The sequence below is a fragment of the Ixodes scapularis genome, unplaced genomic scaffold (assembly GCF_016920785.2).
Source record: "Ixodes scapularis isolate PalLabHiFi unplaced genomic scaffold, ASM1692078v2 PGA_scaffold0__279_contigs__length_252992795, whole genome shotgun sequence".
NCBI classification, from domain to species: domain Eukaryota; kingdom Metazoa; phylum Arthropoda; class Arachnida; order Ixodida; family Ixodidae; genus Ixodes; species Ixodes scapularis.
In genome coordinates this window covers 73,798,839-73,816,930 of record NW_024609835.1, presented here as the reverse complement: position 1 = coordinate 73,816,930, position 18,092 = coordinate 73,798,839, and the positions used below count along the sequence as shown (strand labels likewise).

The 18,092-nt window shown below is 42.3% G+C and overlaps 1 protein-coding gene across 1 annotated transcript in view; it reads left to right on the top strand.

The window, feature by feature from the left end:
• Nucleotides 1-18,092, top strand: part of LOC8053105 (sodium-coupled monocarboxylate transporter 1) — a 217,486-nt gene that overhangs the window by 89,464 nt on the left and 109,930 nt on the right. The window lies entirely within an intron of this gene.

The window sequence follows — 18,092 nt, the reverse complement described above, 5'->3', positions numbered from 1 at the left end:
TTCAGAGGGGAAAAACCCCGAGGCTTCGAGCGTCCAGCCGTTTCCACTACACAAAGCCTGTCTGCGCCAGGGCAATTCGATTTTCCAGGAGAGTGACGTACTCCCGTAGTAAAGTATGTGATGACGTCGTCGGCCATGTCCGTGAACCCTGATTACCTTTTGGCTGCCTCGGATATGACGACAATGACGTCCGGATGCCTTTGACAAATAACTGGCGGCGGAGAGGTACACTGCATACCTGCAGCAATTGCTGTACGCTTCTCCCAAATGAAAGCTGTTTATACGCAAAATCCGACCTAATTTTAGGGCTCTATAACCAAATTTAGGAGACAGAAGACTACAATAAAGCGCTGCTAACCTTTTTTTCTGTTATGTAAAGCAGCGAGATGCATAACTACTTGCAATTGATGCCGTTCTTGCTGAGAAAAGGCGAAGAGGCATGCGGTCGCGTTATAAAATATTCACTCGGTGTGACAAATACGAACTGTGTGAAAATCTGGAGGTCACCAATTGGAAAAGGAAATCTTTAGCATTTTTAAATCTAAAGTTGTAATACTTTTTTTATTATTATTAAATTTGGACGAAAGTGCGATCTAATGAATCTAAGCTTGGGTAATTACGCTTCCAATCAACTGAGGGCTTCTCTGTCCTTGACGAGAGGCGAGAAGCGTACAGGCGATAAAATAAAAGGAGAAAATATGCACAATGTCTGATGGGCCTATGCATCGGTATAAACCCGCCAGACGGTTTATATATATAAAAAAAAAAAAAACAGTGTCACTGCTTTACTGTCGCTAAGGCGTCTGACATTGGCCTAACTTTTTCTTCTGCGTGGGTAAAAGACCTTCGGAACTGCAACGTGTTATTTTCCTCTCTCGAGAAGCAAGAAATGTTTTCATAGAGCCACGTGCACGAAACCGCCAAACGCCACTTTGAGCTAACAAGACTAGGATTAACTGTTCAGTGCCACATGACACGATACGAAGTTTTTCAAAAGTGCGACAGAGCGCGCCCTTTGGGCGGCACGAAACCGCCAAACGCCACTTTGAGCTAACAAGACTAGGATTAACTGTTCAGTGCCACATGATACGAAGTTTTTCAAAAGTGCGACAGAGCGCGCCCTTTGGGCGACGTAGTCGACGCATCGCTCGGCAAGCCCCGAACAAACTCTGCGCAGATTGGGCTCGAGGACGACAGTAGCTCTTGGGAAAGACTTCGCAGCCTCCGCGAGGTCAGGGCTTCAGACTCCTTTCAGGATTCGCACAAACATCCCCGCCACTTGTAGACTGACAACTGTTCGTGATTTCTGCAATCAAAACACACGTCCTTGCTCGTCCTTGCTCGTTTTCTCTGAGAAAAGAAAAAAAAAATGCTGCGGCGGTTTGATTTTAGGTATTGTTTTTTGCCAAGACAGTTTTAGATTGAATCAATAATTTTGTCATCTGTGCACTGCGAGCGACAAATAAACCGAACACGACATCAGCATGATTTTTGTTTTGCGATTTTAAATCAAGGTTTGATATGGGGCACTGAAGTTTCCTGCCCAAGTTAATGTTGCCCATAGGCCTATTTCGTTACACCTAAATATTACGGCCATTCAGCTGCAATCAGAACTCTATGTGCAGTGATAAAAAAACTGGAGCTTGCATGCTATATACTGATGGTAGCTGGTAATTCTATATGCGCGTACCGCGTTATGTACACACATACGCCAGTATTTGAACTACGATCTTTAAAGCAAGGCTTAAATAATAATAATAATAATTCTTTATTTTCTGTGCCCACAAACAACTTTTCAGTCTCCACTGTGCACTAAAATACTATGATTCAAATACCACAAAAACTAAAATACTAAAAACAAATTCCACAAAAAAATCTCATTCTAGGCGAAAGACATCCATTCACGAACAAGGAAGGTAAATTCCCGAAGACACATGAAAATATCCAGGTGGTGTTCCTTAGTGAAGGCCAATTGAATCCGTGACGAAGGGGATACAGGGGACATGCAAGATGGGTAAAACTTTAATACATTCCGGCTGGCCCTTGATGGAACATGAAAGTCAATGGATCGTAGAGATGTTCTGCGTTAGTTTCCAGAATGAGCGGGTTATGCTCGACTAATGTTCGAACTCGGGTTGGGATAAGTGGCGGACAATAGAAAAGTAAATGTTTGTTTTAACGTTTCTTTTTCAAGATTTTTGGCTCTTTGAAGTTTGGAATACCTGGTTACACATGTCTTTGTTCTAAAAAGGAGCGAAAACTGACAATAGATTTTGGTCTGCCCTTAATAGAAACAATGCAAGGAGAAAGTGAAGGTCATTGACCCTCTCGCAACTTGCCTTCTTCCATTGCCATTGAGATGGCAGACGACTTTAAAAGAGTCCAGAAACCGCTCACAGTTTTGCATCAAAACTGTGAAGAAACTATGCTTCTTTTTATAGAACTTAAGTTAGTGGGTCCTCTTTTATATATATATATATATATATAAAAAGGCCCTTGAAATGGTCCTTAAAGCGTTTCGCTATTGCCGTGTGCTGAATGAACTCTATTGCCGTGACGAGTTTCTCAGTTCTATGCACCAAAAAAAGGCCGTTTTTTTTTTTGCTTCCATTGGAAACTGTGAAGAGCGTTCAAACCAAACAATCGACCCATTCCACTTTGGTGCCGTGTTGCATGACGCTCAGAATAGCGACACCTCTCGGTGTGAGCGTTAATGGTACAAAGATCGTTCGCCCTTGGAGACCGCTTGAACTGCCGCCGAAGCCGGCTTTTTCACTTTTGTATTTTGTTCTCCTGCACGACACTTCGAGGTCGAGCTCCGCACACAGAGCACAGGGACCGTGCTCTTGGATATCTTTGTATTCAAGCCTGACGGTGCCGGATTTATTGACCCACATAATAAGCTACGCCTTTTAGACGTCGAGGAAACAGCCAATACAGTAGAGAGAAGCTATCATACTAAATTAGGTATGCTCTGATCTTCTTTTTAACAGCCTGGAGGGTTGTTTTTATCTCTTAAAGGTTCTGAGGGCATCCTTCTGCGGTATTTCTGAGGAGCGGAGTGCTGCGCGTAAACAATTTTAATGAGCGCTGCCAAAGCTTCTGACTCGAGTTCGTCTAGATTTAGCATTTAATTTGCACGAAAAGCACGGCGTGGCACCAGTCTTCGATAGCGCTGTAGATCAGTCTTCGATAGCGAATAACACACAATAAATGCGTGTGCGCGGGCGCACACGCTTCCGTACTTTCGACTGGATTGCAACATGAAGTTGCATTAAAAAAAATAATGTATAAGTTGGTGAAAGGCCACTGCGCCTAAATTAAACATTAATTGCTGACGGCAACGTTTCCTCGTTACACAAAAAAAAAAAAAACGAGGATAGACTTTGTTCCTTTTATTTGTCGTGAAAAAAAAAAGAAGAGGGGAAGTCTTCAATAAAAAAAATGAAAGTTTATTTTGACTAAATGTATCGAAATGTTTTTGTTTTACTTTTCTGGTAGAGTGCGGAGAAGTTCAGTGGAGTTTATGATAAATTAAATTTTTAGTTACCATGGTAACATATTTATTAGTACCGTATATATATCTATTTATGATGATTTATAAAACACAGGTGATATGCTTTCATGTTTGTTCTCCGGATGTCGTGCGCGTATAGGCGCATAGATGAAAGAGTTGTCGTTGAGAAGGTCTCTACTTCGTGCAGATCAGAGGCCCTCTGCGTAGGTCAGAGTATACTTTGAAATGGGAAAGCAACAGCGTTCTCAAGATTATTATACCGATGACGAAAATATTATACCCTTTTGTCTCCTCCGAGTATCCAAAGTTCTGAGAAAAAAAACATATTCATGCTTTTTCCAAAAAAAAAAAAAAAAATGACCTATCGTGATATGTTTTATGTCCATTCCATTTATCAAAGTATTCGACGCCTTTGTGAAGTAAACACAACTTATATGCCAAACAACTCGGGAATGCGAGAAAGAGAAGTGTATTGCAAGCCGCCGGCGCTTTACGCACTCACAAAGAAATCTCGTCTCTAAGAGTGATTGATTTTCCAATATACTATTTTTCAAAATACTCTATTTTAGAGGAGCATATGCTGCGAATGTATAGTTACATGCGCTACACGCGCTCGCCTTTGTCGGTACAGGGGGGGGGGGGGGGGGGGGCGAGGGGTGAACTATTCAAGCAAAGTGCTGCAAATCGTTGTCCCGAGCGGACGGGCGGCAAAAAGAGAGAAAGAAAAACGAAAAAAAGAAAGCAGACGAAAGCCTTAAGCACGTCCGCTTTTCCGCGACGACCTGGAGTTGTTCGATAACTCGTCTAGAGTCACTGACAGCCGAAGAAACGCGGTACGTGACTTATTTTGGCTACGACTCGGCTAATGTCGTAATTTCATTGCTTGTGGAGCGATCACGTGATGCCGAGCCTCTCTGCATATAGTCTTGCATCTTCATGCTCCATCGCATGACCCGACTGTTGGTCTGTTGGTGTGTTTAGCCTTATTTAAGAATTCCAGCGGCTGGTGGTCAGTTTGCACTCGGAAATGCTTGCCATATAAATATAGTGCAAACTTTTTAACGGCCCAGACTTGTGCCAGACATTCCCTTTCAATCGTGGCATAGTTCTTTTCCGCCTTGCTTACCCACTGTACCCCCTGCGTTTCGTGAGCTCTCACTGACTATGCGGAGAGCAAGTCGTCTGCTTCTTGCGCCGGAGTTGCGGTGACGTCAGAAAGACACCGAGCTCTGATTGGTCATTAGCTGTCCCATGGTGCGAACCGACGTCATCAGCCGCGCCAAACGGCAGATAAATTCCCGAAGCTGCGATCTGAGGCATCCTGGCTTTGAAAGTACGCAGAAAGCCACGCAAAACGGTAGAGATATGAAGCCGCCGCGCGTCAGTTCCAATTAGCGCCTCCTCATGGCACTGCGTGTCTGCGAGGCAGTGGCTCCGCCGCTCCACGCCCAAGGTCAGCGTGGCGAGGAGCGAGCGCGCTCGACCGTCGACGCAAGTACGCCGCACACGAAAGAAGGGAGCGGAGGAACGGCACGCATGCTTTGCATACACAACTCGTAAGGAATGCTTATGTGTACCTCGAGCCTCTTGTTTTTCTTTCTTTTAGGTGATCGTCAACGCAGGCGTTTTTTTTTTTTTTCGCTAACTAAAGGTACCAATTGCTACGCACCAACCCTGCAAGGAATGTTTTGTCGTATTTTTGTGTATATTAAAGCGTCATCAGCCATCTGGTTCCATCACATGACCAGAGATGTTTGTCGCTTTGCCACGCCGTTCCGAGGCTGCCGAAATGCACGGAAGCGGCGGGCGGCGGACCTTTTCCTCTGGGTTTATTATGTTTATATATATCTATATCTATGTAGGAAGGAACCGTATATTAAAAGGCTGAAAGAATGGGATGACAAATGGATGCGCAACGTGCAATTTTAGTTTGAATTTTTGACTAAAAAGATTACTTTTGGCAACACTATAGCAGGTGGAACGGGCGCAAACACAAAACCACCAGGTGCCTGTTTTTTGGTGTTTGTGAATTTTTCTAAATCATCTACATTGTTGCTATAGGAGTACTGCACTGTACTGCCTCTCATTGTGCCAATAACATTAAAATTTAATGTGTGTTTTGGGAATGACATTTCGAGTAACATATACGGTCTCAAAAGCATCCACTTTACGTAAAAACAAATTAATAATAAATTTATTACCTTCGAGAGCCGTGGCGAGAGCAAACAACGTTTTCCCCGCATATTGAAAGTTCCGTCATCCAAGACTACAGCGGCCGCGCAGGAAAGGTTTATTGAGAGACGTTATTCACATTTTAGAACTAGAGTCTCTTCTTTAGGACACGATAGCTACACAAGAAAAACAAATATACGAAAGGCAAACAGATTGAGGATTTAAAGGAAATGAAGTGCAAGTCTAATAGTGAAACGAGCACCTGCTCGTAACATCTGCCGTGGCCTTGAACAGTTTTCACGAAATGTGTTTATGTGACAAAGAATCACTCTCTGAGCTTGTCGTGTCCACTTCGCCAGTGCTGATGGCAACGCTGTCCTCAACCTCGTTAATGATGTGATCCACTTCTATTACCTTGTTCTCCTTAGCAAGAGCATGATAAGAACAAAGTGCCGACTTGTCCGGTTCTTGGTGGTAGCCCCGTTTCCTTTTTGGCCCAGAAAACCTCCCCAGCGCCTTCAACACTACCTTTCTCGCCGCAGTGTGTGATGATTAAACTCTCACCTTTACCCGTCGGATGTTTTCGGCCGGTATAGTAAGGCGTGAACGTTACGCTTGACTCGTGCTTTCAACCGTCGTGTCCACACAGGCCTGGAATTTCATATGGCCGGCCTTGACCCAGGTTTCGTCGTTGTAGCATAAAATATTTTTTCTTTCTGTTTGCGCTAATTTTTGGTTTAGAAAGTACTATGCCTACGATGCCATTGAAAAATGTTCGGACACTGGATCAGGTGAAACTTTCTTGACCGTTCGCCATACCTGGAGCCGAATTTCTTTCTCGCCCATGTTCTCGGTAATGAACTTCTACAGCTTCTCAGAATTCCGAGTCATCGAACCTTCGGATCATGTTTAGTGAAAACATGGTTATTAGAGCCGTGACATTCCCATATCTCTTGTATTCTGCTATCCACTCGAATAAAGCACGTTCAGTTACATTGGTTAATTTTCGTCGTTTCTGAATTATATGCTGATTGATTTTCCGCGCTCCTCAAGCAGGACCCGTAAAGCATTCAAAGCGACTTGCTTGGCCTCTTTAGGATAAAACGAAGGCTTAGTGAGGAACAGCATCGGAGACTCGGGAGCTGCCATTTGTAGGAACCGAAACACCACCTTAAAATTGCCCTCCGCTTTATTCGGATCGGAACGTAAGCATATTTTTGATCTGACTATATAACATATTAAAACAAATTCGGTGAAACAGCAGTGCATTCTTTGTAGGAAAAGAATTTCCTATTAACTGCTCCTACTAATCTGTCAGGGATTAGTTTGTATGAACTCTTTCTTGCGTGTTTGTACATCCAGTATTTTTTTTTTTTGTAAGATATAAAACTAAAACGCGCAACGCATAAACAATTTTTTTTTTCTTTTTGGTTAGTTTGCGTGCATTTCGCAACTTTCATTATGCTGGGCGGAACTTCTGAGATAAAGTACATAAGCTGAGCTCCGTGGAACAAAGTTTCAGAGCAAAATCGCGCTGCCGAAATTTCTTACAACACGCCGCCGAGTATTCGTCGGCACCAAACTCCATGCGACGAAAAAGCAGTGAACGCCGCTGAAGCCGATACATGATGTCGAGGCATCAGTTGCGTGAGCGACTCCATCTGCACGCATATGACGCACTTGCAAACTCTAAAAATCCGAGTGCACTACCAGCGCACAACATGCATCAGCAAATAGGGTGTTCACAAAATATGTTTGAATGGTTCGAATGTGGTTTCAACTACGGAGCCTGTCGGACAGAAATCAGAGCCAGTTCTTTTACTAGCTCGCACCCCGCGCCGGCGGTTTACTCCTGCAGTGGCCACTGTCCATAACTACGGACGACCAAAAAAAAAAGTAGCTTATTTACACTTGACGCTAACTTTCGCAGTGCTCGAACTCTGCCAAAGTGCGCGAGTGCATGCGAATGAGACACAATACGAAGCCACGTGCTCAGCCTGTGGAAGATATTGGCGACGTGCGCGATCGAAAGCGTCGCGGTGGTTGGCCTTCCACGGTTGGCCGAATGCCGACTATGACGTCAGCAAAGAAGTTCTCATGGACGGAAATAAGAGAAACGTGAGGGACTTGGAATTTTGACGGTGTTGACAGTGTTGTTTCAAGAACGCCATAATTTCAAGCTTTCGCCATGCTAATTACAAACACCATCGAACTTGTTGTTCGCAAGATAATGACGTCACGAAAGGTAACCATACGAGGGCGCCACGGAAACATCTTGCCGCTAACAGGCAGTATTCACTGGCGGCCATAGCTGTGTGCGCTGCCTCTGGGCACGTGCTGACGGCGAACTTCGGCGGTTCTTTTGCAGCGTGCATTCCGCACCATCAGGATTGCCGGTCTTAGCAGCCTATTAATGTGAGCTCGTTCGCAGCATGCGCTGTAAACATCGCCCTCAAATATGGCGTCCAGTGAATGTACTTTATTCTAGACTTGACAGTGTAGCTCAAATGGTTGACGTGGAGTTTAAACTTGCGGCGAACCGCCCGTGGCCTGAGCCCACAGCGAGCGCCCGACTTGAAAACGCGGCTGCGAGCAACTCGTTTGTTCCGGAAAAAAACCTGCACCATCTATGAGGAAAAGGCTACAACTATATCGCGGATCGCTCACCAACCGAGAGATGAAGATGCCTCAGCGCTGTTTTGTGAGCCTTACACTGCTCCTAGCGAAAATCGTTTCTTACTCCGGGCAGCTCTCATTTCAAGTTACATGAAGCCCTTATGTAAATGACCATCCAATACCATGCCCGAGAACCAACGTTATATTCGCAGGGCTCTTCCAGATTTCCTTAACCATATTCTTGCAATAGGTCGAACACCACGGCTTTATGTTTTTTTAAAAGAAAAAAAAAGTGATAGTTAACTTTACTAGCCGAAGGAGTTCTTTCTCCGATCCAGTGTTTACCCTGCACAGGGAAGAGGTAAATGTTGTAAGTAAACATGAACTGACAGGAATACTATTTTACCAAGAGCTAACGTTTGGAATCCATAATAAAGAACTTCCTATTCACTTTCTGAAGAAGAGTAGCCTTCCGAAAACCTTACCAGGGAAACGTTGGGAAGCTGGTAAAACATCCTTGCATTGTACCTAGAGGGGCTCGATACACTACACCACGTGTGACTTTTATTCGGCACAAGAACTTCAGAGCTTCACGTATACAGATCTTTATGACACTTTCAGTAAGTCGAAGCTCGTCGAAGAGAGTGACTACCTCCTTTAGTTTATAGAGTTGTATCTTTTTGCTAGGTCATTTTCCTTGTCCATACTGCATTTTACCAAAAACATACATACACCTTGGCGAACAAGCAATGAGTGGTACCACCTGTGAGACACGAATGACCTCAGTGTTAAAAGAGATCCAGGTTTATCTTTTTGGGTGACTCTATACCCTGGCCTTTGCCTCCTTGGTAGGTGACGTGATTTCAGATTGACAACGTACAATCGCACAAGAACTTCCAACCTTGGGATTTATGGTGCCTTTACTAAAATGCTTGGAGAATATAAATACTTTCGGAATAATTTGACTAACAGCTCAAGCTCCCAACAAGCTGTCGGGGCAGCACTTATCAATTTAATGGTCAGAACCTTTTGGGGTGTTCCGATTTTACGGCTGAGTTCAATTCATCTACTCCGCATTATATTTGATTAAACAAGCACTTTCTTGACACAACATTTCCTCAAAGAATACTTCAATTTGTCAAAACAATACTTGAATGCCATGATTACTCGACCCGAAAGAACCACGGAGTCATTATTGAATCCTCATGATTCATCTCCTTTCAGAGCTCAGTAACCATTCACCTTTCCAAAATATCTGTAAAACTAAAAAAAAAAAAAAAATCTCGGTGTTGAGGAAGTTAAAAAAAAAAGAAAGAAAAAGAGACTCTAATCAAAATGTTTTTGTTTGTTGTTTGTGATTCTACATTTGCTTTTGCTTTACACATTACAGAAAAAAAATGTCAGAGCCATTAAAACCGGTTATATCAATAACGATTTCTTTAAACCCACTCACGTTTGAGGAAAGTCTGAAATTTTATGCAATTATGGTGCTTGAACGCATATCCGATGGTGTGTTTACCTGTTTACCACGTCCACAAAACGTATCCTTCAATTCCCACCCGATGACGTTGTGGAAGCGTTATGCTGTCGCCGGCAGCGAACCAGGCAGTGCCAGAGCAGCCGTGCTGGATGCGGCAGACGCCTGTACCTCTGCAAATCGCTCTTAACTATAGACAGTCAACCGAAGCTTCGGCAATCAGTAGTTGGGGTGCCGCGACGACACCGACACTCGCGTTCGCTCGTGCTCTTTGTCCGAACTTCCGTGACCAACCACCAGGATCGCGACATCCGACAATATATCTTTCCAGTTGTTTTTTTGTAGTGTCATTTGTTGCTGTTATGGGGCCACTTTGGAGACATAGGAGGAACAAACACCAGTCGGACACGCGTTCTGGGCAGTGTAGTAGTATTTTTTAATTTTATTATTTATAACATATATTGCAGGCCAGAGACTGGCCCAAGCAGGAGTGGAAATAACCAGTAAAATACAAGTAAGCACTTTTAAAACCAAAAATAAAACAGATTGATATACATATTTCAGGCACATGCCAATGAATGCGATGCAGGAGAGTGACGTGCAAAAGACTAACATGCAAGATGTTTTATACGGAACAAGTATGCACATCTAAGAAGTATAACTAGCAATGGCATCACAAACATCGGCAGCCTCAAAAACGCTAGAAGGTATAGGGAGTTCCATTCCGAGATGGTGCGGGGAAAGAAGAAAGATTTGAAACGATTAGTGCGTGGTAAGATTGGTGTTAATGAATAATGATTATAGTGCCTCGTGACATTAACGGGATGAGGTGATTACATGCGTGAACGGGACGAGCACTTTCCCGGTTCACTTCTTCTACTCGTCTTTGTGTTTGTTGCGCTATTTTCTGAATTTATTCACGAACTCATTCACCTGCATCGCCAGCTTAACACGATAATAAATAAACGTGAGTGAACAATATGAAGCTTGTTTAGAGTAAGGCCTTTAGAAGAAATGGACTGGACGAGCCCTCGTCCCGTGACTCCCGTCCACTTTCTGTTTGTTGCTCTGTTTTCTCGATTATGTCGTTTCGGGGGAGTACTGAACCAGAATGTGACGCGTCACCACCTATTCTCATGTGCGAAGTACCGGATGTTTGAGAGAAAAAGAGTACCGTGTTTTGTGCAATAAAAAGAAAGTAAGAAAAAGAATGACGACAGTACAAAACGCGAAAAAAAGGTTTTCACTTGACCTAGTCCTTTTTGTAGCCTTTATTCCTGTTAGTTAATAGCACGCTTCAAGTCGTCGAGTGTTTTTTCTCACCGCAATAATAAACTTCATATTATCGAACGCTTAATCTCCGCCCAAATGTAGCCCTATCGGCCGATACCAGCGCTAAAGTTTTAGAATTGAACCTTACCTCGTTCAAAAGTTATTAGCGATTTTCACAATTTTTTAATGAGAGAACGAAGCCCGTTCACGGTCTACCGTTCGCTATTTATCTCTATAGACCTGTAGCTCACAAGTTTGGAGCAGCGCCCTCGGCGAGCAAATTCGAATATTTTTAGGTCGCGTTTCCGTTGTATCCTTTCAGACGCCTGTTTGTGGCCGTTTGCAGTCGCTGAGAGACGCTAGTTCATGCCCGTGGATCGTGCATGATGGAACGCTAGAACGCCACCTCACCTCAGCACTAAATGGTCGCGCCTTGCGGACGCTAGGGGTTGGCTTTTTTCGGTCGCGTCTCGTTCAGACCCGTACTCCCATCTCGTGGACGCTACAGCGCCCCCTGGCCGAGAGAAGCTGGCCTATGTCCCACCGCGTACTAGCCATAATTAAAGCTTTTCCTACCCACACGCGCTTTTTGCAAAATCTCGCAATATAAAAATGCGACTTGAATTTAACAAGTGTGATTGTCCCAGACATGTACACGTTACCTAAACAAAGTAAAAAAATACTGTTACTCGTTACGCGCTCAAAAAGTAACTAAATACGTTACTCGTTACCGATTCTCAAAAGGAACGCGTTACTCTACCTCAAAAGTAACGAGTTAGTTTTCTCGTTACTTTGACGACCACTGTTTTTGTTTTGCAGTATATTGTTTTCTTTTCAGTAGTCGTTGCACGCCTCTCGAAGTTTTCATCAGTTATGTTTCCCCGCTTTCTTGAGAAAGATCATACATCTGCGGCAACGCTGAATCGACGTGCTCGAAGTAATGGCAGTGACGTTGTCGCAATAGACGCATACTCTGGTTGAAATTGAACGAAGGATGTTTGAACGGCGTTGTAGACGTTACTCCTCAAAAGCAACGAAATACCGTTACTCGTTATCTGGCCTTCAAAGTAACTAAATACCGTTACTCGTTCCTTTTCTAAAAAAAAAGTGACTCAATACGTTACTCGTTACCGAAAGAAGTAACTAGGTAGAGGTAACTTGTCACTAGTAACGCGTTACGCACATGTCTGGATTGTCCCCACCTTGGAATATTTCGTGATTCAACAACATTTCACCACAATATCATTATGCTATATCACTTGCTATATTACTTGCGCGCAGTTGGATATCTCTGTGTTTGTGTGTATGCTTTTAGAGTTGCGTTATACTTCTTGTTTACCACACAGAAGGTCTTGAGATGTTTGTGGACACGTGAATATAATAATAATAATAAACAATAATTTTTAATCAACATTGCAAATATAACCATTTGAGTGTCGGGTCTCGTCAAAGCAGCAGAAGCTCGTGGGTCTCGATCCAGCATTTGGTGTGGCAGAACGCATATTGGCACGGACTCACATCACGTGCACATAGGAAAAAAAAAAACACACACGCACACACACATTTCAATGTTTTATCAGAGTACAGGCAGAAAGTCAGCGTTGGTGTTTTAGTCGAGTTTGTATGTAGCTTAAAGATGAGTTATAAAAAAACTGACTAGCACACACTTTCGCACACGAAATCACGCAAAAATGCAAAAAAGAAAGCAGAAAAGAACACGTTATATCGTATTGAAGAGAGGAATGTTTCTTGCTGAGTCAGGCAAGTTCACTCTGGGAGTCACAAAAAAAATGCATAGGATCAAATAACAGATTTCACACAATAAATCCACTAGTCACTTTGTGTGTCCAGAAAGAAAAACAAAAAAAGTGCTTCAGTACAAAATCGACAGTCTTGAAGTCTTGACGTACAAATCAGGGGTAACGGGTCCGTCAAAGTTTGTGATGGCTTGTAGGACGTGACACGGCAACAGAATAATAATATAAAACAAAAAACAAAAAAACGTTGTAAGGAAAGAGAAGACATACATGAAAAAACTACAACACACATTGACTGCACAAGGAAACGCAAACATTTCTAATCCTGACAAAGCAGCAGAAAACAGACAACATAATAAATTGAGGTATCACAGTAATGATATCTAGCACTTCGTACTCAGATTTTTGTTTTAACTGTCGTTTTGAGTTTATATTACGAGGCGATGCTGGCAATTTGTTAAATACGCGTATATCAGGAACATAAAATTAACGCTTTCTTTTTCCATATTTAGTGTACCCTCTGGGAATCATAAAATGTTCGCTGTCCCTCAGTGAACGGCGAGTGGTACGTGAAATCTTAAAGGGACTATTCCAGTAATGAGTTTCTAGGACACATCTTTCGAAGAGTGTTGCAAAACGAGGGAGTTGTGAAAAATAGAAGAGTTTGTCAGATCGGACACTGGTACCGTATGCTATACCTTTCCAAATTTCTTTTAGAATAGTGTCAGTTGTTGTTGTTTTTTTTTGACAACCCAATGAACACTTATCATGCAGTGTAATACCTTAGCGTAGCACACCATAAGCCAGAGCATTGGCTATCATTTTCCGGACTGTAAAAGGCAAAAAAAAATGTTTATTATAGCGAACATAAAACACTGCGCAGTTTTTTTTTTTTTTTTCAGCAATATGACACAGATGTTAATTCCAGAAGAGATCACTCTCAGACAGTATTCCCAAATAGCTTGGTTGTATTAACATGGTCTTTGGTGCCTATCTACAATCAAGACTGCTCGATGAGTGTAAAAGAAAATGAGTATCAAGACTCTTGCATTTAAGTGGAGTGCAGAAGCGCAAAGTTTTGGTTTATGTTTGTTTATTTTTTACAAAGTTAGAATCGAACCAGTTTATCAACTCTGTAGCATTTGTTTGTAACGCAGTCACCCTTGAACTGAAACAATTCATGTGACGCGAGATGAACCAAGTATCCTCAGCGTACAGCTCACATTCTGACACCGCCTTTGCTTGATCATTCACATACAGGTTAAAAAATAACGATGTTGAAACGGAGCCTTGTGGTACGCACGACTTTAAAGACACGTGTATGCTTTTAGTGTTACAAATGAAAACCTGTGGCGTTTTGTTTGACAAAAAGCTTATGATTAACAAACAAGTGTTCACGACAACCGTAGTCATATAGTTCCTTCATTAAAACTTTGTTTCAAATAGAGTAGAAAGCTTTTGATACGTCTAAAAACAGCGCGCAAGCAAATTTGTTGTTATCAAATGAGGGGTACAATGCATTGGCACAATTCTCTAGTAAGGAATCGGTGCCACGCAGTGCAATGAGATCGTATTGTCGTTGTGACAACAGATCAAACCTATCTAGAAATGAGGTCATTGTTTTCAGTATGTTTTTCGAGTATCAGTGTTAAACACGCAAGGATCTATATTGGTCTATAAGTTTCAACATCATTGCGCTTACCTCCCTTGTAAAGCGGCCTTACAATAGCGGCTTTAAGACAGTCGGGAATGACTTTTGATTTTATAATTCCAATAAATAAATGCAGCAGTGCATTGCCAGTAATATCAAAATTGCGACGCAAATCACACAAGCGAATATTATCAGCCCCTGGTCCTTTATTAAGTTTAAAAGAAGATACCAGAATACGCAGATCTTTCAGAGTCATTTCCGGCAGATGCACAGCATATTCAGAAGAAGGGTCTAGGTTCAAGGGTCTTCATCGCGTAAACTACTAGACAACGAAGCAAAAAAAAAAAAACAGTTGAAACTTTTAGCGATTGTTTTTGAGTCGGATCCAAAATTTCGAATAATACCGTCATCGAGAGATAACTTTGAAGCACTACCCTTGACCTTATTTACCAGAGCCCACGTCCTAACCATGTTAAAACGCGCCTGAAAAAAAATTCGTGCATGTGTTAACGTTTTTGCGATCGGACAGTTGCACTGACTTGGTTTCTTTTACATTGCTAAGCTGCTCTGAAGCCCTTATTTCTCGGATAACGACAATAGCGTGCCCATAATACATCATTTTCTTTTATAGTCAAAAGAATATCTTCAGTAGCCATGGCTGGTTCTGTTTGTGCCTTTTTATTCTAACCACCTTCGTACTTGCAGATCTCAAACTCGTATAGTTATGGACGAACTTTGAACAGGCCTCCCCGGGAGGTGTGTTCTCCGTGAAAGAGACCCAGTCATAGCCTACAATCAACTTTCAAGATGACAGGAATCAGTGAAACTGAGCTGTCTATGCTGTTCAAATATTTCTTCAGAGCCGGTTACCAAGCTTAATCTAGAAACAATAAATAGTGGTCCTCCCGCTCTTGCTGGATGACGACAGCTGCTACGTGTAGTCTTGAGTTTCGTATACTATGTGATCGATGCATGATGTTACTAGTTTATTTTGGAAGATTTCTTCTCTAGTTGGGGCATTAATCTTACTTTCTATACCATAAATGGTGAGAATATTTAATAAATCGCACACTTGAGGCTTGCATTACTTTATTAAATCAACATTAAAACACCCACCAGGCAAAAATGATCGGTGATTGCAAACTTTTCTAAATTTTAATCTAACTCCTGTAAGAAGTTAAGCATATTTTCAGAGAGCGGTTTGTAAATAACCAAAATGATACAGCTGAAGTACGGTTAAGAAGTTTTAGAGCGAGGCATTCGGCGTGATTAAAAGGTTTAAGTCAACCGTTGACCAGTTATCTTTTACACAAATGGCTATACCTCTACCTTGGATTTACTACGAGTAGACACTAATAATAATAATAATCATATTTTATTGGGTGTTCAGGAATAATAATAATAATAATAATAATAATAATATAATCAGACGTGTATGTAATAATTTACAAGTAATGCAATCACTTGTAATTTCTTACATTTGTCAGTAATTTTTGTGAGGGAATATTTACATATTTTACAAAGTCATTGTAAAGTCATTTTCTTCCTTATTTGTGTAAGGGAATGACTGTAATCCGTTAAATTTTTGTTTCCATTCACGGGGAAAAAGCGAGGATATACAACACCAACAACCAAAAAATCGTTTCTGAAAAAATATGTTGTTTTTTGTAAGGGTAAGTTTTACCGGAATCACACTGTCACCTGGCGTTCTTCAGATGCTGAAAACCTCTCTTCACGTCACCTAAAACCTCAATTCGAAACTCTTTTTTTTTTTTTTTTGTGGTTTGGTAGTTTGTTTATTGTAACTCGTCAGCTTGCTCGCCTGCGGTGAGGGGGAAGCACAGTGCTACGAACATCCGGACTCTCGGTGCAAAAACAATATTAGTCAAACTCCCGAGGTTACAATGTTTCCTTCCAACGAAAAAAAAAAAAAGAACACAAAAAAGCACGCAACATACGGATTTGTGGGCGCCTTTTCTTTTTGTCCCATTCCCTCCTTTGCGAGGCATGGAGGGGACACAAAAGAGTCGATGACTGCGCGGGTAACTGTCATTTCGGCCGATAGGCGCATTGCGGCCGAGCGTGCATTACGGCCGAGCGTGCATTGCGGCCGAGAGGGGCGGAAGGGCCGGTACTGGCTTTGAGGCCGAATACGGCGTAACGGCTGAGAACTGCATTGAGGCCCATAGTCACTGAATGGGCTGGTGTGGCCGCCTCTTTGACGGTTGCATTGTTGTTGACAACTGTAGTTGCCACCATATTGGATAGAAGGCGCAACGTATTTCTTTTATTTTTCAGTGCACATTGTATCTCTCGGTGACGGCAAATACTGCGTTTTTGGTTTTATTGCTTCATCATTTAAGAGTAATTAAACATATTGTACTTTGTTAGTTTGACTAGCTTTCCTTTTGTGCTACACTCCGTGTCAACATTATTGGGCAAAGGGCAAAGGCTATACCCTCGTGAGCCAATTAGAAAGACGGAACGAAGCACGTGACACTTCTCCAAGTCAAGAGTGCACTCCGAAGGTGAGTTGTCATGTTCTGACATTCTGATTGACTGCCACTGCAGTAAGTTTTGCTGTCTACCTCGTCATGTATAAAAACTAGTGTGAAATTCGCTTTAATTTTTTTTCTCATCTTTGCGACGCCCAAAACAATATTCTCGGAATGTGCAAGATCATGAGTAAAGTAATTTATATCATCAAAAGTTTTTTTTTTTTTTTTTTTGGGTGTGCACGTTCGGGCGGGTATTTCATTATAGTAATAATGTTATATATCCTCGACACATTTACATTTGGGTCAGAATACGACAGCTCCGCAACGGAGAAGTGCCAAACACGAGCAGGCCGAGCACGCGGCAAACAACGACGCCATGAGCACCCACAAAGCGAACCTGGCGCGACGGTGCAGCTACATGAGCGCCGCAGCAGTAATGGGAGCGGCAGGCATGTCGAACATACAGCACCATTTTCCAGACAACATCAGCGCCTTCGTTGATGGAGTGTCCTCGCTGCTGGGGCTAAACAGCGAGGCGAGAGAGGGCTTGGCGGCCAGGATTATTTTTTTTTTTAACATGGCCCATGTGTTTTTAATATTCCTAGCCTGCATGCATAGGTTTTCTTCAGAGTTTCGCTGTAAAAAGATTGAAAATAAAATTTCTAATATAATCCTCACTCATCGTTTTCGTAGCCGCTCGTTAGAATCAGATCGGCATAATTAATTTAGTTGAAGTGCTGAAAATTCAAAAGACGCAATAAATTTTTCACCGAGTTCTTGAAATAGGCGATTATTAGAATATAGCCATGTTATACCAAAACGGCGCCCTAAATTAACATATCTGGAAATACGTGTGCGCATGCCTGCGTGTGTGTGTGTGTGCGTGTCTGTGTACATAATCTAAATATGCAGATGAAGGATCCATTTATCAAACGAATAAGAAATCTTGAAGCGCAGAAAAGCAAATAAATAAATGAAAAATTCGGATAGGCAAGGCCGGCGTATTGACTGGTTCCGGCCGTGAAGGGTGAAAACAAACTTACAACCGCAGTATTTGCAGTCAATGACAGATACACTCTTAAAAATGCCCACACGTCTACTTTCCCGTGTGATAACTTGAGCAGACGACATT